This window comes from Ixodes scapularis, unplaced genomic scaffold, assembly GCF_016920785.2.
Source record: "Ixodes scapularis isolate PalLabHiFi unplaced genomic scaffold, ASM1692078v2 PGA_scaffold12__126_contigs__length_90152505, whole genome shotgun sequence".
Taxonomy (NCBI): Eukaryota; Metazoa; Arthropoda; class Arachnida; order Ixodida; family Ixodidae; genus Ixodes; species Ixodes scapularis.
In genome coordinates this window covers 23,347,150-23,368,659 of record NW_024609838.1, presented here as the reverse complement: position 1 = coordinate 23,368,659, position 21,510 = coordinate 23,347,150, and the positions used below count along the sequence as shown (strand labels likewise).

The following is a 21,510-nucleotide window of genomic DNA, read 5'->3' as shown; positions in this document are numbered from 1 at the left end:
GTAGGGAATAAAAATAAATAAGAATAAAATTGCCCAACTCCGATCTTAACGAAAATTGCGTTAAAAAAATAAAAAGATTTAGGTTCGAGCGGTGGCAAGGCGATAGGCCCACGCCTGGTGGAGAGTCAGACAAAGAAGTTGACGACACGTAAAGGTGAAACAAAGAAACAAAGATTTAATAAAGACGGAAAAACTCAGCCGCACATGGCAAGAAGAAAAACCAACTCCTTCCGGGCATTCCCTAAACGGGACACAACCAAATGCGTGCGAACACGCTCTCTACAGCATCGTCAGGCCGCTACGCCATGACGAAATTAACCCAACAACTAAAAAAATGCTAACAAACAGTTAATCATAAAACATTAAAAAAAAAAAAAAGACAACAACGTTCAGCAAAACCGCACCCGAGAAGCAAAGTTCAGCAAGCGAAAATATACGCGAAATAAAAAAAAAAAAAAAAAAAAAAAAAAGTCTTAACTGACCGACGCCGAGTCCAGTCCCGACACTGAAGCCTGGCAGGATGACGGTGGCTCAAATCTGTTCTTCACTCTATTACGCACATCCACGACGGCTGTACGGAACAAAGTGAAGAATAGATTCGAGCAGCGATGCGCGAGAAGGTAACTGAGACGTAACATGCCTCGAGCCTCACATCGGGAGAGGAGACCTTTCGAGGTAGTTACTGCAGTTACTCAAACTTTTTCTTTCCGCTTCCCTTTTTCAAAAGAATACGTCAGCCGGCGCTAACTTTTCAACTCGGGAGAAGGCCACTCTTCACAAACAGTTATAGTTGACAAGGAGGCTGACTTCGACCCAACTAGTCTCCGGGCAGAATAAACACAAGTATATTTACCAACACGCTCGTTTTTAATGTCAGTCTCCGGGCTTTGCCGTTTCCAAAAGAGATAACCGCGTCAACGACCCATTCGTACCATTTCACTCCTCGTGAGACCAGGGTGCGCTGCTCGCCTTACTGTCACGAGCCGTGTTCTCTAACACAACGAGCGCGAAAGGTCGTGGTCATCTGCTGGTTCCGAAAAGGCGGCAGGTTCATATACGACGTCTTCCGATTTCTATACATTAAAAGTTTGCGACGCCTGCTGGTCTGTTTAGAAGTGTTGCTCCAATGTAGTTTGCCGCCTATAATAAAATTTATATAATAAATAAATAGAACACGGTGGAACAAATGTATTTCATTTTTACGAGGGAACGTTGAAAAAATGCAAAAATATTTCACCGTTTGTGAAGGCGCGCAATTAGCAAGTCCATCTTGAGCCGTTAAAACATGTTTTTGTACGATATTGATGCTTCAATATAGAAGATACAAACAAATTACACACTTTCTCGACTTGCTTTTCGTGTAGCAATTATCATATCTACATTTTAACAAAAAATAAAAAAATGGTTTTTTTTTTTTTTAGAAAATCGGATTTAAATTTGGTACTTTTTGGTTTTCGCATAATATTAACGTAAACGTCCCGCAAAGGATATTTTATACAGCCGAGTCATTTTATAATATATTTAAAGAGCGTGTTTCAGCCTCTCTGTGGACATAAAAAATATTAATGTAACTTAAGTAGATCGCCAGTAATTAATTGTCAAAGTTAGTCAACAATTGACTGAGGGGGCGTTTTTGACATTTTTACAGAAAAAAAAAGCCCAAAATTATTTCATGGTATTAGAGCCTTTTAAATGTGTTCACAGAGTGCTTGAAAAAAGTTAAGATAATGTGGACTGAAAATCCATGGCGGGAGATTGAGCGAAACATTCGACCCACGACGGATGTGAAAAACGCTGCTTTCCGCCGCGGCCTCTTTTAAAATTCGCAAGTCGAGAACAAAAACTCAGACGAACTTGCGGTTTCTGGCTACTGCGTTTTTAGAGACGACGTCATAACATATATATTTTTCACCGAAATTAAAAATTCGACCCTTTTTGCCTGCACGATTTGAGATGAAATCATATATATATATATATATATATATATGAACACCACCTGGGAGAAAAAGAAGGCACTCGAGAGAAATATGTTCACAAAATATTTGCCCTTATAGGAGGTGGCGACCTTGGACAACCATCTCCTATAGGGGCAAATATTTTGTTAATATATATATATATATTGAAGCGTTTTACTATTTTGCCTGCATGTAAACGCCGCTAAGATTTTTTTTTTCTTTTAATAAAACGTGTTTTGTTGATTGTTTATGCTCAGTCGAACGAGTGTTAATTATTCTAGACGACCTATGGCCGGGGCAAAATCTCATGCAACGTCCTAAAATACTGGCTGTAATCATAGGTTTTGTTGTGTTTTATTGACATTAATTATAACTGGACCACAAGTGTTTTCTTTATTCGCAGGTCAGATATAAAAAAAAAATCATACATCTCCTCTTTTTAACATTATCATTACGGCCATCACATAACATTTACATCTGTGCAATGTCACAAACGGCTATCACTGTAGCGTTAGCTTTCGATCAAGTGATTTGTCAGTTTAAATACACGATCTTAACAAAGTGACTCCTCGATAAAGATAATTTGACAAAACGATTCCCACAAGAAGCTTGCCTGTGTTTCTTTTCTTTCTTTTTTTTTTTATTGTGTAAAATGATCTATTTTCGTGTTCGTTTTCTTTTTTCTTTTTCTTTTTTTATTCGAGCTCGGCTTTCAAGTTGTAGTCCTCTTCGGAATGAAACATTTCTTTTAGCGTTAACTCTGTTAGGACTCGTAGTTATCCACACTTTATAGGTATCCACACTTTATATGCTGGGAGCATTCACTTCACTGTAATTACCAAAATGATCAACGTGGGGCTGCTGCTGATTTTATTAAGCTTGGGAAAGATTAGGATGTGTATAAAAGCAAATGGGTGCAGGACTACCCCTGATTTTCTAAAGATGGAACAATGAGAATAGATTACTTCTAAGTTTTCCTCTAGGAAACAAACCGGGACAGCAATGGTGCCATTGATTGTCCTCCAAGGAATGGGACAAGGATTTTTTTTACCTGTCAATTAAAGTTTCTAAAACATCAGTGAGCTAACTAAAAGTGAGCGTGGTCACCGTGCTTCGCTCAAGACAAAAACACGCACACGCACACACACATTTTAGTTAGCGGCATTGAAGCTTGGGATGAAAATGTCAAATTTGATTGTTTTACGTGCCAAACCAACGACGGGCAGCTGGCACGCCCCAGCGGAGGACTAAGGATTAATTTCGACCACCTGGGGATCTTTTGACGTGCAACCGAAAGCTCGGTTACACGGCGCCTTCTCCGCAATAAGCCTCCGTCAGATTGCGAGCACCTCGGCCGGGATTCGAATTAGCCACCTGGGGATCGAAGGCAATGCCAGGCGCAGTATTTGTAATGGTCCGCGACAAATGCAAAAACATCTTATTAAAAAAAAAATAAAACTTACTAATGAGACAGCCAAGCTGAACGAAAGCCCAGTCAGTTACAAGCGGCGTCGGGAACGTCGGCAGCTCTAGCTTTGTGTTCTGCCGGGCTTCCGCTAGATGGCGACGCCGAAACTTCTCGCCGCGGATATTTCCCGATACTTATTTACCCCCCCCCCCCCCCCCTTCCCCGAGCACGCTTCTAGAAAATCGGGTTTTAACCCGAGTTTTTCCCCCGAATTCTTAAGTTTCATTCCACCAGTTTCCAGATCACTCTGCTCCGAAGATATTTTCTAGGAAACAAAGGGTTGGTAGGAACACATGCACTATAGCTCTAAACCTTGGGAGAAAAAAAAGAAAAAAAAAAGCCTCTGTTCGCTTTAGTGAGCTGCCGTGACCTAAATCGAGCCCCAAAATGTCGTCTGTATGTCTATTGTGAAAGTATTCTTTGCCCTTCTTTTCTTTCACTTCATCCACATGTATATACATATACACATTGCCGCCCGCAGGGCCGAGCAAGCTACGCTCACGGGCTTCTAGAAGATTCGCGTCTATTTTTGCTGCGGACGTAACTTTTTATCATTTATTCCTGCTTTCTTGTTTTCGAAAGTGCATGTTCATTCTCGCCCCGAGCGCGCGACTCTCGGTCCTTCTTTGCCGAATATTCTAGATAGTGACGTAAACTGGATAAGAAACTGGCCGCGACCTTGTCGAGTCAGTATCGCTCTCGCTTGCTATTGCGCCGCCAAATCGCCGCCCGCCTTTCCTGCTGTCTCGACGCCCGTTTTTGACTTTGTGTTTGGCACAAGTTCGCTGATTAAACTTTTATTTTCAGTTCACGGATCATCCTCTCGTCACCTTCATCTGTAACGATATATACGTTTTTTTTTTTGTTTTTTTTTAAGCTTGGCAGATTAAAAAAAAAACCGGGAAAGTTGCACTAAAGCGGTTTGTGCAGGTGAGTTATACTACCAGGGGCACATTATGTGGGTGGCTAATCTCTGCGACAAGTCGGCTAATTAATTAAAATCGTTAATTACATTTAAATTTGTGTAAAGAGACATATGCTTCCAATTAGAAACTTACTGAGCGTTATCGAAAACTACTAAATCAACTCTTTTTAGAACAACTTGAATCTCGTGCATCGAGGCACACCAAAGTTACCACTCGTGAAGCAGGCGCAAAGCTAGCAGTGGCGGAACGCGATGATAATCTTATCATCCGCGTTCCGCCACTGCTAGCTTTGCGCCTGCTTCACGAGTGGTACTTTGGCGCGCTCCCGAGTTTCCCACGAGCTTCAAGTTGTTATAAAAAGAGTTGATCTGGAGGTTTTCGATGACGCCCAGTAAGTTTCTAATTGGAACCATACGTCTATTTTCACTAATTAAAATGTAATTAAGGAATTTTAATTAATTAGCCGACTTATCGCCAAGATTAGCCACCCACATAATGTCCCCCTGGCCGTATAACTCACCTGCACAAACCGCTTAAAGGGACGCTGAACCACACTTTTCAGTGTCTGTAATAAGAGGGTCACGATCTTTCCATGAGCCTGCAGCCGCCGGTGTGCGCGAGCACACGCAACAAAATTGACGTCATCATATCCTCCATTCATGATATGATGACGTCAGTTTCGTTGCGTGTGCTCGCGCACACTGGCGGCTGTGGATCGTGGAAGGATCGTGCCCCCCTTATTACAGACACTGAAAAGTGTGGTTCAGCGTCCCTTTAAGTGTAACTTTCATGGCTTTTTTAAACGAATCTTTAAATCTAAAAGAAGCTACTTTTGAAACTTTGTTTCGAAAGAATACGACACACGTTTTGCTGGTATCGAACTGAAGGGATATTGTTCTGCACTGCAAATGTACGGCTGTAATGTTGAGGATCATTTTCTTCATTCATATATGTGGAAAGACCGGACAGGGAGACAGGGAGGCTGCGCATGCAGAAGATTATGTAAGCAACGAGGATTATGTAAAATGGAAAAATCCAAGCCAATCTTTTATGCCATGTTTTAAATGCTCTCTTGTGTAGTTTAATGACTCGACTTTGCAAAGCACTTTCATATATCGAAACAAATCAGTGCTATTTATCCTTATTATACTTTTATCTTTCTAAATGTAACCTGAAAAAAAAAAAAAAAATACTGAATTGTAGAACAATTTTTCACAGTCACAACTGCAATTTGATTACTTTTGGAAGTACTAAATGTACTTGTGAACGTTTTTTTTCTCTCTATAGTGGTTTTTCTTTTTTTTTTTTTTTTTGTTTTTGTACACGTTTTCTACCAAGAAGTTTTCGAACCAAGCCTCCGACAGGATAATGCGTGGCTTTTCAAAAATCGGTGGATTGAGGAAGATTATAATATCTTCCTCAATATTATATAATAGATTGTGTAATATAATAATAAGTTTATAATATGGTGATTCCAATAAAATAATCGACAGTACTAAAAACCCGTTTTTAACCCGACAGAAAAAAACCGTCACTTTTAAAATTCGAACTAATCGGAAAAGTAACAGTTACTCTTTCAAGTAACGACCAATTGCTTTTCTTCTCAAGTAGTTAAGTAATCTAATTAAACGCTTTTTATTAACGAAAAGTAATAATTGTAAGCGATTAATTTTTTTTTTAAGAGTAAGGTGCTCAAGGCGGGTTACTATGGGGAAAACGCCATAGCCAAATTATCGGATAATATCGTAAACCGTGTAGGGACTACGAGTGCCATCTAGGGCCCTAAACTCGTCAAACACAAAGTTGAAGCCGAAGTCGACGGAGCACACCGTTTGGACAATCACGACGACGACTTAGCGTTTTTGTCGCCGACGTTCAATCGGCGCGTTCCGCGAACTTTCGGCTCCAACTTTGTGTTTGACGAGCTTAGGGCCCCTAGAAGGCGAATGGCCTGCGGATTACGTCATCGCCCGATGCGGCAAACTCGAGAACCGCCTCGAAGCCGCCGCGTGACGCCGCGCGCTCCCCCTTATAGCCTACTACTACTCTCCCCCTGAATGAATGAGCAACGAACGTTTTGGGTGCGACCAGACGATCGGTTGTCGCAACAACCCGCCTGTTCGCTTGCTGCGACTTCTTTTTCGCGGGCTGAAATTTCGCGATTTAGGTCAAAGCTGAAGTTTTGGAATAATTCGCACATTCTTTCCCCCCCCCCCCCCCCCCCCCCAAGCGACAAAAAAAAAAAAAAAAAAAAAAAGACGCGTTCCAAAGTGGGCTGGAACCGGAGGGGAGGAAAGTCCACTTGGGTACAGCGAATGCTGTGAACGGCAGGAACTGTGTCCTGTTTGGACAGCCCTTGACAAGAAGTTTTCCGGTGTGAAATGATTCCTGCAACAACTGACACCAGCGAAATATAAGCGCGACGATATTTTTTTTTTTTTTTTTTTAACTTTGCCTTTTTGATTTGCAAGTTAAACAGCGTGTGTCGGGTTACAAAAAGTTTGATGGTGTGAAATGAATGCAGGTGAAGCTCACAGCACCAGATTGAAGGAAACGTGCTCGAAGTACTGTTGTTTAGTTACGCAAAATGTGGCGGCACCCGACTAGCAAGCGCGGGGAAATTCGAATGTTGGTGTTGGCATCCCTTTCATTTTCCCTTTTCTCAATAACAAATTCCGAATTTAGAAATAATAAAAAGGATGCCGGGAAGAGTAAAGCCTGGGTGTTCAGCAAATGTGTTCAGACTTACCCCCCCCCCCCTTTTTTTATTTTTAATTGAAATTCAATGATTATAATGCAATTAAATGCAAAGGTGCAAGCGAGCTAGACAAGAACGACGAAAATAATCCCTCTCTCCAGGGATTATTTTCGTCGTCATGAAATTTAAGCATTCTTGTAATTTTTGTTGCTTTTCCTTTTCAAGTTATGAAGTAGCCGGCACCGTTTTTATGGCTGCCAATATCCCTGCACGCGTCATCTATATCATCTCTAACTTAGTTCTGAGATTATAAAAAAAACTGAATCAGGATGTTATTAAAAGCGGCGGTAAAAAAACTCTGGGGCGTACCTGTGAGCGTTTTTTCTTACACAGGTAAAAGCCTCCCTGTCGCTGCTCTTCTGCCCTTCGCTGCTGAGCCACACCGCGTTGAGTTCCACTTGCGGCGTTCGAACAGCTGCTCTGAGATGCCCTGGATGATGTTACATTTCGCGGCGGCGCGGAGTGCAGCTGTATCAACTTCCCCTTGCGCCGGTGTGTAGGTGTTCCTTCGTAAACGCCGATGCTGCTTGTTGGGCGACCCGCGCCTTCTCAATGAAAGAGGGAGAGGGAGTCAGTTTTACATTTTCCCCCTTGCCTGGCTGTCTGCATACGAGTGCATCTTGGGTTGTGACACTTAGCAGTTTTCTAGCTTTTTGTTTTGTTTCATGTTTAAGCTGGATACGGGGAGGGAGTGGCTGAAATTCTCGTGGAATGTAAAGGAGAGTTTCGACCTTTTGCACTTTTCTTTTTTTTTTTTTTTTTTTTTTTTTTAATAAAGAGAGGAGTTTTTGCGATTTGAGAGTAAATAATGATTTTAAGCGTACAAAAAAAAAAGCGTCTACTTTTCTTTCTTGCGATATGAAATACAATTACGTTCACGTTTTACAAGTTAATTTCCACATAAGACAATAATTGCTCGCGTGTGGGTGCAGGAGTAGTGGTACGGGAGAAGACTAGGTAATCTAATGACAATAGTTTAGAACTTTAGTTGCTGAATTGAACCAATGAACAAACGTTTTTCAGAGAAAAAAAAAAAGTTAACATTTCGGATTATATTACAGCTTACTCATAGCTAGAGTGTAGTCTGGAGTTAAAAAATAAACGAATAAATAAAAATGTGACTTGTGAAAAATACTTAAACAAATGGGATTTATGTCATTTGAATCTCTCCAAAATACTTCTTTGGCGCAAGGTGCTTTTTAAACATAGTAGATTCCCGTTTTAATAAATGTCGCCACTGAAAATGGCATGGAAGAGTAGTGTAGATAACTTACCTGAAATACGTTAATATATATATATATATATATATATATATATATATATATACATACATATATATATAGATATATATATATATACACATATATTATCTGAGGTCGGCGCCATACGAAATTTTTTACGGTCTCTAGGCCACCACAAGAATGCGAATCAGTGCGGCAAGCTGGTGTACAACGGTTAACGTTTTTGCTGGAACATAGGCTGCTCGATATTTTAGTTAGAGAACAGGCTGCATTTGCTTAAATAAATCAATAAACGAAATCGCAAGCTACATTTGAATTGTGACTTTGTCGAAATCTCGTGGAAACATCTTTGGCCCATTTATAATTTATCTTCAAAGCTTCCAGCCGACATTCGCCCCCCCCCCCCCCCCCCCGTTTTTTCCTTTTTTTTTTTTTCCTTGACTTTGTGCACAAGTCCATAGCATCTGAGGTCGGCGCCAGAAGAAATATTTCCGGCCTCTGGGCCACAACAGAAGTGCAAAGCAACCAAAGGAATTAAAAGAAAAAAAAAAAACTATAAATAACGACGTAGAGAGTCATGGTCATTCAAATCGAGCGCATGCTTGTCCCTCTCTATGTTTTATATTAAAAAGTTCAAGAATAGTATTGTGGTTAGGATTGCCGTGTAGTTTGTTTAGTTAGTGCTGTTTTATAATGTGAAGTGTAACCCTAAAAAGGCCCCTAAAGCTGTTTGGCAAACACAATAAAACTCTGAATGAATGAATGAATGAATGAAACTATGGAAAAAAAAGTGTTTGTTAAAGAGAAAGGGATTATGCATTCTAAACGTGAAATTGTCATTGAGCTATAATAAATATTACAACAAAATACTTTTTTCCCTTTGGAACAATGCAAACATTGATATGCTGGTCAATAAAACTGTTATTAAAATGTTTTCGATATTCTTCTCAAGGAGACAGGTCCAGTTATAATCAGCGTAGTGAAACCAGCCCGATTTGAAAGAGCCCTGAAATGATTTTTTTTCAACTTGTTCCTCCTTCGCCCTCAACCCAAACGGGAGATCAGAACTCCCGTGGTCGTGGCGTACACTCGCACGTGCGTTTTAAGCACCGCGGAACTTGTCATTCGCGAGTGATGATTAGTGCCGTCACGGCACCCCTCGTCCACGCACCCGAATCCAACCATTCGTCGGCGGATTGATTGTTGACGAGCGCTATATAGGCAGTATTCACTGGCAGCCATAGCTGTGTGCGAATTCTGAGCGCGTGCTGATGGCGAGCTTCCACAGTTCTCTTGCAACGTGCACTCCGCACCATCGAGCGTGCCGGTCTTAGCAGTCTATTAATATGAGCTCGTTCTGAGCATGCGCTCTAAACAGCACCCACAAATATGGCGTGCAGTGAATACTTCCTATAAGTACGTCCAAGTGTCGCGGTGCTCATTTCCAAAGCTTGAGCTAGTACCCAACACCTCCTAGATAACAAGGCCGCAGTGCTGAATGAGATGACGTCATAAGCGAAGGCCAACGCTGGGCACAGATTGGACACGACGATTGCGTCAACGTTCGGCTCAAACTCTACTCGAAGCTGGGCGCTGACGTAGAACTCGTTTCCAATCTGTGTCCAGCGTTGGCCTTCGCTTATGACATCATCTCATTCAGCACTGCGGCCTTGTTATCTAGGAGGTGTTGATGCATCACGATGAAAAGGCGGAGATTTGGAAGGAGAGGAGGTAGGAAATAAATAGTCGGCTAATATTTTCAGACATTTTTCTACCCAAAAAGTGGGCCACCCTTTTCTTTTTTTTTGTCCCCCACTAAACGATATGCGATTAGCAAAATCTTAATCTAGTAAAAATCATTTATCCCAGCCCAAGATTTATTTCATTGTCCCGTTTAAATCAGCTCGAGTTTTTTATTGGTGTGTGCCGTCGAGGTCAATTCAATACAATGGAGTTTGAGTGTCACGTGGTCACCTGATAATTTCACAGGGCTCTATTCGCTGGGATGGCTCGTGTGCGTCCGGTGCAGTCTATCCAAGATAATAATGATAAAAAAGTCATCATTATGTTTATCTAAAATGAAATAAGTGCGATTTGTTTGGATATAAATAAGACTAAATTGATTTAAATCAGATTTACTCGATTCAAATCACTGTAGCTAGAAAATCATGACTCTCTTTATCGCTGCATTTATTTTTAAACATCGCAGATTGATTGATCAATGATTAATCACTGATAACAACGCGAAAGAAGGAGTTAGTGTAAATTGAAAGTACAGTTTAATCAACAACTTTTTGTCGGTGTGTAACCCGCCATACTAGGACAAAAGGGCTTAATTATTATCTTTTTTTTTTTTTTTAAGTTAGCTGGAAAGCTTTGTTTGCCTTTACAGCAATAACAAATACAGCCCCCCCCCCCCCCCCCCCCCCCCCCCTGGTTTCGCGGGGACGTGAGCGTAAACGAATCTAGTTTCCCTCCTAAATTTTAGTGCAAAAATTGACGTCACGTGACCTACGCAGCCATTCAGCTTCCCAGCGAAATTTGGCGACGGCGTGAGCGTAGACGACAGAAAAGCTGACGACTGTCTAAACGCATCACGCCGTAAGGTCGATCCCCAATTTTTCTTCCGTGTTTTGATTTGCTTGCAATAAGACGTTACGTAACAGGCAAAAAGTAGAAAAGAAAGAAAAACTCGGTGTTTTGATTTGCTTAGAAGAGCACTGCTTTTTGCACGTGTTCCGACTGATATGAATCCTTCTTGCTTGTGTGGTTCTCGGGTTCCAGTGCACAACAAGAGCTCATAAAAAAAACAACATCAAATGGTAGACAAACCGTAAATAAAATCTATTTTCGGGGTTATGTTTGCGGGAAATGTTTGATTTTAAACCATCGTAGTAAGACTGGTTTGATTGAAATCTTCTCGATTTTTATTTTCCACCTTGGGTCCATCGTAGGCTGTAACGGATTAAGCCTCTTCAGCATCCCTGGATGCTTGCGAGAACTCACGCACAAAAAGGCTCTTTCCGAAGCCACGCTCTGGCGCCTTTGTCGGCACTGCAGGTGTTTGCCAGACGGAGTGCATGACTACGTTTACATGCAAAGAGGTCAATCGACTCGACACGGCTTGTTCCCAGCCATGAATCGACGAACGTTGACAGTTTGCGTGCGACGATGGAACGGGATGTGCAACGCTGCTTCCCATATTTTCACAAAAAAGTGGATTTTTTAATCCCTGTTTTTCTGAAAAAAAAAAAAAAAAGCGGCTTTTGGTCATCGCAAAAATGTTGATTAGAAGGTCACGTCGGTTTGTGCCACCTTGAGTCACGTGGTAGCCGGATCGGTGCCCTTATTAGTCGCGTGGTTACGTGATTGGTGCGATCACTGTGGGTCACGTGGTTCCTCCCCCTCGCTACGTGCCTGCCCCTGGCAGTAAACTCACGTTCATAGACCGCATTAATGTAGCTTTTATAACTTTTTTCTTCATATTTGTAAGGTTTTTAGTGTATATATATATATATATATATATATATATATATATATATATATATATATATATATATATATATATATACACACACCCTGCACAGATCCCGATCACATCATTTTGGTGATATTGTTTCTTCTCCATACTGGGAATATAAGGTCCTCTTCCCACGAGATGACAGAAGTCAATTGGGAAGTCGTCAAGTGTAGGGTGCCTTCATGTGCGCTTTGCTTAGGGTGGAGACATCTGGCCATTTTGTTCCCACTTTTACATTTATTTTTTGTTCAGAAGCGCGTGAAAGAGCGTGTCCCTGCACGCGCCTGTGGCGCTGACTGTGCTATGGCGACATTTTGTTTTCGTCGATTTCTTTGAATTTTCCCCGTGAGCGCGTGCTGTCGGCATCGGGTACTACAAAGGGTGGCATCAATCTAAACAGAAGGTCATTGAGGCACCCTAGTCAAGTGTATCGTCTGCAGTGGGGGGACTACAATTAAGCTCTGCGTGGCAAAATCATAAGAGAGTAATTGTAATTATATTTTTTTTTGCAATTACTGAGGTGAAAAAGTAGTTCAATTACGGCTACAATTGCTTTCCGTCAAAAGTAATTAGTTAACACTACAAATTACTCAAAAGTTATGAAAATACAATAATTCATTAATTGTAATTTAATTAATACGAAAGCATGATCGGCAACTAGTACCGCGACCTTGTTGTACCCTAAAAAGGGGTACAACAATCGAAGGAAACACATTCAGTCATGTTCCACTGAAAACGCTGTGTCAGTGGTAGCTGGTGGCAACAGCGACGTTCGAAGTCTGGCTACTGTTTAAAAAAAACAGCAGTATTGCGCTGTTCGCCAACTTTCGATGCCGAAATTCGTGAATCCCATTACTGGACGCTTGTGACCTTCCCCTCGCAACTTTCTCCGAGTCGACTCCCATTAGACTCGCAAATCTTAACCACGATGCAAATAGGACAAAAAGTAAAAAAGAAAAAAAAAATAGGACCGTGGTATCTAGACGTGGCCAAAGATGGCGCCACCGGTCATCCTTAGCAGGTTTACCAGCTGTGACGCCGCCGATCAGGACGGTGGCGCCATCTATCAGTTACTGTCGGCACTTTTGAAGCTACCATATTTGCCACACCGTAGTCCGTGGACCATAAATATTTATTTCACGCGGTGCATTATACGTTTTTTTTTTTTTTTTGTTTTTTTTTTTTAAAAGATTGGAATGGAATAGTAGGTTAAGGATGATTTATGTACGTCACAAGCTTGTTTGTGAGCCAAGACAGCAGACATTTGTCAAGGTGTTCTGACTCTAAGAAGATTTTCGTGTCGACCAAGCATCAATGTGTTGACTTTGGGCGTCGTGCGGACTATGGTCTGTACAGCATGCTGGTTGATTGACCCCGTCAGAGCGTACTCAGTCGCTGAGCTCGACTCCCAAAGGCAGTGGGCAGTGTTCGAAAGATTAGGCGGTGGGCGTCAAAGCGAACAGTTCCTAGCCGCGGCAAGATAGGATCGGTTGGATTTTTGGGCAATCACTGACCTGATGTTACGGTGTATCCGAGGTGCAACGTAGAGTCTGGAAGAAGAAGGGGAAAAAAAAGGGGGATGACTGGCTTCAGCCGACGAGATGGGCCGCTCGAGAAACGAGGTTTCGGTAACTTTTTTTTTTTCCCCTCGTTTTATCAAACCGCGAGCGCAGGGTTCAGCTTTATAGCGATACCGAGATAACAAGCTCTCTCGTCCACAGAGCCGCGGTGTCTCTCTGAGCGTTATCGTTCTTTTTTCAGTGATAAGGATAAGCTCGACAAGCCCGATCGCGTGTAGAGCGATGAGTCACTGTTTCCCTAGCCACGTTGCGGTTACAATTGAGTACGCGCGCGAGCTTGAAAAGAAAAAAAGACAAAGGGGGACTTTTTCTTGATACATTGATTGTGTTGCTTCTCTTCTTTCTTCTTTTCGAGAGCCTCATGCAGTGCCGTTGTAATTGCGAGGCGCGAAGTCATCCATCAATCAGCGTAGCGCCATGACGTTTGTGTGGCTTCCGCGGTGGCCGAGTTATTTACTCCGGGAGGGGGCTTGCGTCCCCGCTGAATTTGGCTGAACTGGCGACGACGCAAAATGGCGTGCCCGGCTCTGTTAGCTACTTGCGCGCTAGTTGGGCAAGTAGGTGCACAATCAAAATAAATAAAACGGCGCAAAAAAAAAAAAAAAGAAGACACAAAGTCAAGTAGAAGACGCGACAGTAAATCACGCCTTTCCGGATATGCTGCCGGGAAAAGTCCGGTATTTTTTGGTCTAAGTCGCACTTTTGTATAAGGTTGTACGGTCGGCGCGGCGAAACTGCATTGCAGTTTTTTTAATTGGTAAACTTAACCACTAAAGTGAAACACTCTAAAAAAAGAAAAAGAAAAGCAAGTCTTGCAAAACGTTTTACAGCGTTAACAACAACAAAACAAGATTGGATACGTTTTTAAGTTTCGGTTTTCCATCACAACGGATCTCCGCCATACCTTCTTTGTAATTCAATTACTTTTTGATTTGTAATTGTAATTAATTACTTTCGGCTAAAAGGAATTGTACTTGCAATTTAATTACTTTCTAGCATCAGTAATTGCAAAATTTCGGGCACAATATCAATTACTTTTGCCAGACTTAGCGGCGCAGACGGAACCTCACAAAAAGCATCATCCCCTTTGGAGCCTACCTCACCGGTGCTGTGCGAGCAGAAAACAATAGCGTAAACATGCCAAAATATTGAAAGAAAAAAAAATTAGCTTCAGCTTTTAGCCGAGGTTGGGAATTTTAATTGTTTGTGAAGTTATTTTTATTTCTTTCGTTTTTGCGAGTTTTATACGTTTTTCTTCCAGTACTGTCGTATATTTGTTTCTTTTGCATTATTTTTAAGTTTATTTCCTGTTGGCTTTACTTAGGTTATTATTTGTATACGCATTTTGGAGACTGACCTTGCCCCTGCGAATATTGTCACAAAGATTCGGGAGCCGCGTTTCGGTTCTTATATATTTCTAAGCCATTATAATTTCACCTCAATGTAAATAATTTTACAATAACATGATTTCAGTTTTATATTGGCACTTGTAAAATGTTCATTTATGACTAATGGTCGCATTTTTATTTGCGTGGCTAACAAAAGTTTTTCAACAATTTTGTTTTTAGCGAACTGACGTCTTTTAGCATATGAACTAATTCCTTATTATTTATTAAAATATAAGAACGTAGTACTTCATGGCCCCAAACTGTCAAGTTCTATCATGAATTTAAAAATTCCTAAAAAGGAAAGTGCAATATGTGACATTTATGCAGCTTAAGCCTCCTGAAACATTGGGACAAGGATTGAACAAATGTGTTGCATTCTATACAGCTCGTTTAAAGTGATGTGGCCCAACTCAGGTCGCTCTCAGAAATAAGTAATTGTAAAGTAATTGAATTTGTAATTGTAATTAATTACTTATCACGTAATTGTAGTTAGACAACTTCGAAGCAAAGTAATTGTAATTAAACTACATTTTGGAAGTAATTCACCCATGTATGATCTCCGCGACAGCGGTGCGGCGCTATCCCACGGGAGATACGCGCAACTATAACGGGCGACGCCACGCGTTCTTCGTTCGATGGAGCTGCCGGAACCCAAGAATCGAAGTGTTTATTCCTGCAATGGCCTTGGAACTGCACTGCAGCGTTTCATTTCATTGGCGAACGACACACTTCCGTCGCTCTTACGAGGGAGGCGAGGTGGTGGCCCCGCGCCTTGGCCAAGGGGAGCAGGACCGCTGGATGCGCTCTGACAGTAAACCGAAACAAGTAATTTATAGCGCATTTTTAGCGCTAGCATCGGGGATTTTGCATCTGTGGCGTGGAGCCTAGATGGTGTCACTTCACACTATGACGTCGTCACAAAGGCGCTCCAAGTGCACAGTAGTTAGAGGTCTTCTGTGACGTCACATGACATCACGTGACACTGATGTATTATGAGCAGTGTGATTCCGGCTCTACTGCGGCTCGAAAACGAGACGCGCGTTAGAACGCTTTTTGAGAAATGCCGAAGAGACCCTCTCATTTTTAGCCTTGAGCCATGCGTTGTAAGATGAGAAAGCATGCAGGGCGAGCTGGTGAGGAAACATCCTAAACTAAACCTTGACAAAAAGGGGAAAAAAAGAAAAGTTGCGTCGAGTTCTCTGTTGCTTCGTTTTCCCTGTCTCGGGCTTTAGTTTATGTAGTCTCCCGTGGAGGCTATTTTCGGCATGACATGCCCTTTGGAAGATGTCCCATGGAATCAATGAATCGTCTTGTTCGTCACTCGCCTACAAACATAAGCGACACGTGTCACTTGTACGTCCATTTGTTTTCGCGGGCAGGTGCGTTTGGCAGGAGTGCTGTGGACGTGCTTCGTTCATACGATCCCGCGCACTGCTTATCCGCGCGAGGCGACGGCGATTAACATTGCGCCTAAGAGATGGCGCCACTAGTCTCGGAAAGGCATTTAATTGCATTATAGTCTTTGATCGTCTGCTATCGCAAGATATGCCGCACCTGTAGCACGTAGACCGCCACCGTTTTTGCGCTAGTGATAATAACGTTCTTAACCAAATAGTTTTATAGCATACACAAGAAGAAAAAAAACATGATCATAAATAGAAAGATTGGAGCACAAAAAATTAAAACAAAATAGCATAATCAAATAGTCGAAAATGCACGAACCTTTTTTTTCAATTTTCTTTGATTGTTTGAGGACGCACAAAAGTGTTGATCTGGTGATTGAATAATGGATTGTTTGATAGTCGCGAACTATGAAGGGCTCATGTAAGCATCGTTAGCACACCATCTGATTATTTTAAATGCCTCGTGTCCTTTTTTTTATTTAATGTTTTTTCCCCTAATTATGGCATAATCTGTATCAAAGATTGAGAGCGCTGGCAAGTTTCGTGGTCTGTTGTGGCGCTCCCATCGGCCGCTGCGCACGTCAGTTTCAACGACCGCCGCCTGCGCGCCGATAAAGCTAACCGCCGCAACCCCATGCCACTATGGGAATACCTATTCTACGGGGCCCTGCGCCGGTTAAAACGGACACCTTGGCGCGCGCTCGGAAGCTTCTGCTCGCTCGGCGCCGACCAACATGCCGTCACCTCCATCATCCACATCGTCGGAGGGGATGATGGAGCACTTCCTAAGCACTTCTTATGCTTAGGAAGTGCTCCATCCTAAGCACTTTCTAAGCACTCGACGTACTCCTAAGCACTTCTTATGGGTTGTGAATGCTTTCGCATTCACAACTCATAAGAAGTGCTTAGGAGTACGTCGAGCTTTTTTTATTTTTATTTTTTTTTTCTAATTATGATTAGGGCGCGACTATTCGAGCTGTACAATAATACAGTAACATAGAACTTACTCTATGTGCTGTTTGTCTTTCCATTTGATTGTAGTGTCGTTCATTCGGTGGATTCCTGTTAAATAATGGAGCGAAAGCAAACCATTCATAAACCATTTGCGACTACGCCGGGCGCGTGCAAGCCTATTACCTGAGGCATTTCTAGCACGCCTTGATGTATGTATGTCTGTATGGATTTCTGGCGGTAATTGCTCTTTTTAACGAGCGTCTATATAATAGACATGCCAATGAAGAAAAGAGAAAGATAATGAAAACAAAGGGAACTAGAAAGTCAGAAAAAGGGTTCGTAGTCAGTCTGAAGTATCACGAGTGGACTGTCCACCATGCCTCGAGCCTCCTCTTTGAGCACATCACACGTTTGTTCTCCTCCGTGAAACCGAGGGCCTGCTCAATGCGGGTGCCGACGTCTGTCGCAGGTACGATTGCCGGACACTCAAGGAGCAAGTGTGGAACAGTTTCTTCCACCTCTCCACACGCACCGCACACGGTTTCGGTCACGTCCACATAGTATTGCTGCCTGTAGATGCGGGTGCGCAAGGCACCACCGCTGGCCTCGGCAAGGAGTCGGCTAGCCAGTGTATTTCCACACCGGCGGGCGGGAGCGATGTTGGTCTTGAAAGTCGCATAAAGGTGCATGCTGGAGTGTTCTTCCATTGTAAGCAGTGAGAGAGTGCAGGCGAGCTGGTAATTAATCGACATCTTGTAAACCCCGAGATGGGGAACGATAAAAAAAACGGACGAACACAACAAAATCCCTTTTTCTCTTGGGCTTTCTCTTGGTGACCAGCCCCGAGAGGCCATGCCTCCTAAGCAAGTGGCATGCGCTCCACCGGACGACGTTTCGGACGAGGACAGCCGAGACCCAGGTGACTTTATTCGTGCTTTACAGCAGTATACTGCTAGGATGGAGCAAGTGGTCGCGACTGACCGAGAGACGGCAAACCAACAATTTCACCGTCTCCTCCAAGAGAACCAACGCATTGCTGCGGAATCACAAGCATCCATGGCTGACGCCCTGGCGACAGCTGTCGGCAAAGCTCTCGCTCACAATTAATGTCGCCGCCGGAGCGGTGCCGGCCCAGTCCACCCCCCAGTCCCAGCCGCCCCCCGTCGCGGCTTTCGGTGGACTCAGACTCCAGCCTGGACTGGAGCCCCAACCAGGCGTCGCCGCCCCGACCACCGACCCCTGGTCAATGGCCAGTCAGCTCGAATTCCAGCCCTCTGCCGCTACCCAGACCGCAGCAACTGCCCCGCCCGAGCCCCGAGTCTTCGCCCCCTACGCGGCCCCCGACCCCGGCCGCTTTTTTGCAACACCTTACGTTGCATACCACCCCTACACCGTCCTCAACCCGCAAGTCGCTGGACGCCAGCGTGTCTTTACAGTCAGCGACCCGCCAGCCAAGCGCGACATTGCAGAAGCCTTTGTGCACGTGCAACAAGTGTCACAGCATTCCCAGCACATCGGCAGACGCGAGATCACAGAGCTACAGCTCCTCGAGTGTTTTGTGCAGTTGCGGGACTGCCGGTGCACGGGACCCCCTGTCCCAGCTCGACGCCCAGCGGCCACCAGGACGACGTCCCCTGACCGCACCGCCAGTCCCCCCAGAGGGCTCCGGGCTAGCACACGGAACCAACTGCCCCCCAAGTCGTCCAAAAAGACCAAAAAGTGAGCCCTCCATGTTCCGACCGACCAGTTCACCGGGCCTTCCCCACCGACCTGTTCCGCCGGAACTCTCCCCGGACCTCCCGGATTCGACTGCCCTGGGCCTTCCCCACGCCGGCCTTTCCCGTGAGCTCCAACCTTTACCCCAGAACTTTGTTTGCCCGCCGGAATGCCTGGCCCTCCTGCATGCGCTAGAGGCCCCTGTGGACATTCCCCGTGCTCTTGACATCGTTCTCGGATCCGCTCGCCCGGTTTGTGCTGTGGTGGACGGTGTGCCAACGTTGGCACTTCTCCAGGATGTCCCCCTTCCGGAGGACCTCCTGGCGCAGGCAATCCGTGAGGCCGGCCTTCCCGCCCTCTCGTCCCCTTTTGCGCCGGTTTCGGGGCCTTCCCCCGGGGCCGGGCCTCCTGGTTCCCCCTCCTCCTCCCTAGACACTCCTTTGGACTCTGGGGCGGAGGCGGGGGATCCCTTGGAGACGTCGGACCCGGGGCTTTCCCCCGACTCCGACGTGGACTCGGACCCTGATGGCGGGGAGGACAGCCTGGCGGATGCCGCTCTACGCATCCTTCGTTGGCTAGCCGTCCACAAACCTTTCCCACCGCCGGACGACTCTGAGAACGATGATTAATCAACCGACAGCCGACGTCCGGCAGCCTTCCTTTCCGGACCTCCGCACATGCCGGTGCGACCAAGTGAACCACCCCCCACGGTCAACTGGGACCTGACCCGTATTCTTTTTGGCTGCGCGCCCCCGTTTGACCCCGCCGCGTTGATTTTTTTTTTTTTTTTTTTTTTTTTTCACGAGCTTTTTCTGTTTTTAACGCGCGGGCTCCCTCGACGTCCCAGTTGCCCCACCTTCGCGAGGCAGTACAGTCTATGCTCCAGGCGGGAATCCTGGAAACTACTACCCGCGGCCCTTACCTGTCACCATACAGCTGGTACCGAAGTCCGCCAAGGCTTCCAGATTTGTGCTCGACTGTTCTCATCTTACCCCCCACTTACCGAGCCCAAAGTTTCTGCTCCCACCCCTCCCAAAGGCCATTCAGATCTGTCCACTCCCCACCCCGGTCTTACTTCACTAAAGTGTACTTAAGGGATGCGTTTTACCACTTTGGCCTCCATCTCAAGACGAGAACTTTGACCACCTTCCGCCTCGACGGACGTTATTTTAGTTACAAGGTGCTCCCGTTTGGAATACGGCCTGCGCCGTTTTTTTATGCAGAGTTTGGCTACTGCGTTAGCCTGTGAAGCCCGTGCTCGATTCCTGTGGGCCTGGGCTCACCTCGACAACTTGCTCTTTGCGCACTCATCCTTTGTTTTTCTGCAAGAAAAAACCACGCGTTTCCTGGACGATCTTCACCAATGTGGCTTCCGCGTGAACCCGGCGGACTCACAGTTTTCACCGACCCACAGTGTTATTTTTGGGGGGGATTTTTGCTTAACGGTGTTGATCGCACCATTGCCCACACGCCGTCCCGCTGCCGCGACCTCCTGAGGACCCTCCAAGTCCTACGACAGCCCCAGTGTCAAGACGTACCAGCGTGTTGCTTGCTTGTGGACTTTTTATTTTTCACTGTTCGGGTGCCACTACCACGTTCTGCGCCCCCTTCATCTTGCAGCAGCAACCGGCTGCCCAGTCCCCCTGGACTGGATTAACCTTTTTTTCTTTTGTATTAATGCACCTTCCCGCGACCATGCCATTTGTTTCCCCTTCGGTGCAACAGGAAGTGTTTGCTGATGCCAGCAACACCAGACTAGGACTGTGCCTGCCAACGGGCAATATTTCGATCCTCACACACACTCCCTGGGGCCTTTTTTGCAGAGAGTTGTGGGCCGTCCTTTGTACCCTCCTGGTTGCTCCACCCCGGACCCTGGTCAGATGCGACAACCAAGCAGTCGTCCGCGCCCTGACCCGTGGCCATGGTCGTTCTTTTTCTGTACTTGAGGCCCTCACGGCCACTTTGCTTCTTTGTAATAAAGGGTCTTGGATCTCCTGGATCTCAACGGACTGCAACCCAGCAGACGGTCCCTCCCGACTCAACCGCACAATTTCCCGTGGGTCGGGTAGGGACCGCCGCTAGAGGGCCTGCCCTACTTAAAGGGTTGTTCTGGCCGCTGGAGCTCAGTCCCACGAACGTGTGCCGGTACGAAACTCATCCAGATCGAAACGGGCGGGGGCGGCGGGGATCGAAGTTGTACTGCACTGGCTAAATTACTCATCTACAGCTAAGAGACCGATTAATCGTTGAGGCGCCTCTCCATCAAGGCCGTATAAACATAAAGAGCAAACCAATTTTTTTTCTTCTGGAGCTCAGTCCGTGGAGTTACACCATCCGAGAGACAAGGGACAAGGAACACAAGATTTTGTTGTGTTCGTCCGTTTTTTTTTTTTTTTTTTTTTTTTTTTATCGTTCTTTATCTCAGGGTTTATAAGATGTTCTTCCATGTCGGCTCTCCACCGGTTCGTCTCTGCGTTGTTTATCTGTCCTCTCACCTTCGCAACCCAATGGTTCTTTGTAGAGGGCTCGTCACTCACCGAGAAGGCGCCGTGCTTTGTCCCGAATCGATTGGTACGCCGCCTCCATGTCGTTCTTAGGTTC

At 44.8% G+C, this 21,510-nt stretch overlaps 1 protein-coding gene and 1 long non-coding RNA gene across 3 annotated transcripts in view; one reads left to right on the top strand and one right to left on the bottom strand.

Moving 5' to 3' along the window:
- LOC8051121 (ceramide synthase 5) overlaps positions 1-13,709 on the bottom strand; it is a 29,925-nt gene extending 16,216 nt beyond the window's left edge. Inside the window, exon 1 of one of the 2 annotated variants that reach the window (XM_002433569.4) lies at positions 13,383-13,709. The gene's annotated coding sequence lies outside the window, so the exon portion shown is untranslated. Of the gene's footprint in view, positions 1-7,416; positions 7,657-13,382 lie in introns of those variants that run through there. The other variant, XM_029992091.3, reaches the window with a different exon arrangement.
- On the top strand, positions 13,121-21,033 carry LOC8051120. Its single transcript, XR_005715021.3, has 3 exons — positions 13,121-13,214; positions 18,034-19,035; positions 20,733-21,033. It is a non-coding gene; the product is annotated as an uncharacterized LOC8051120 (long non-coding RNA).
- Positions 21,034-21,510: the final 477 nt, after the last annotated feature.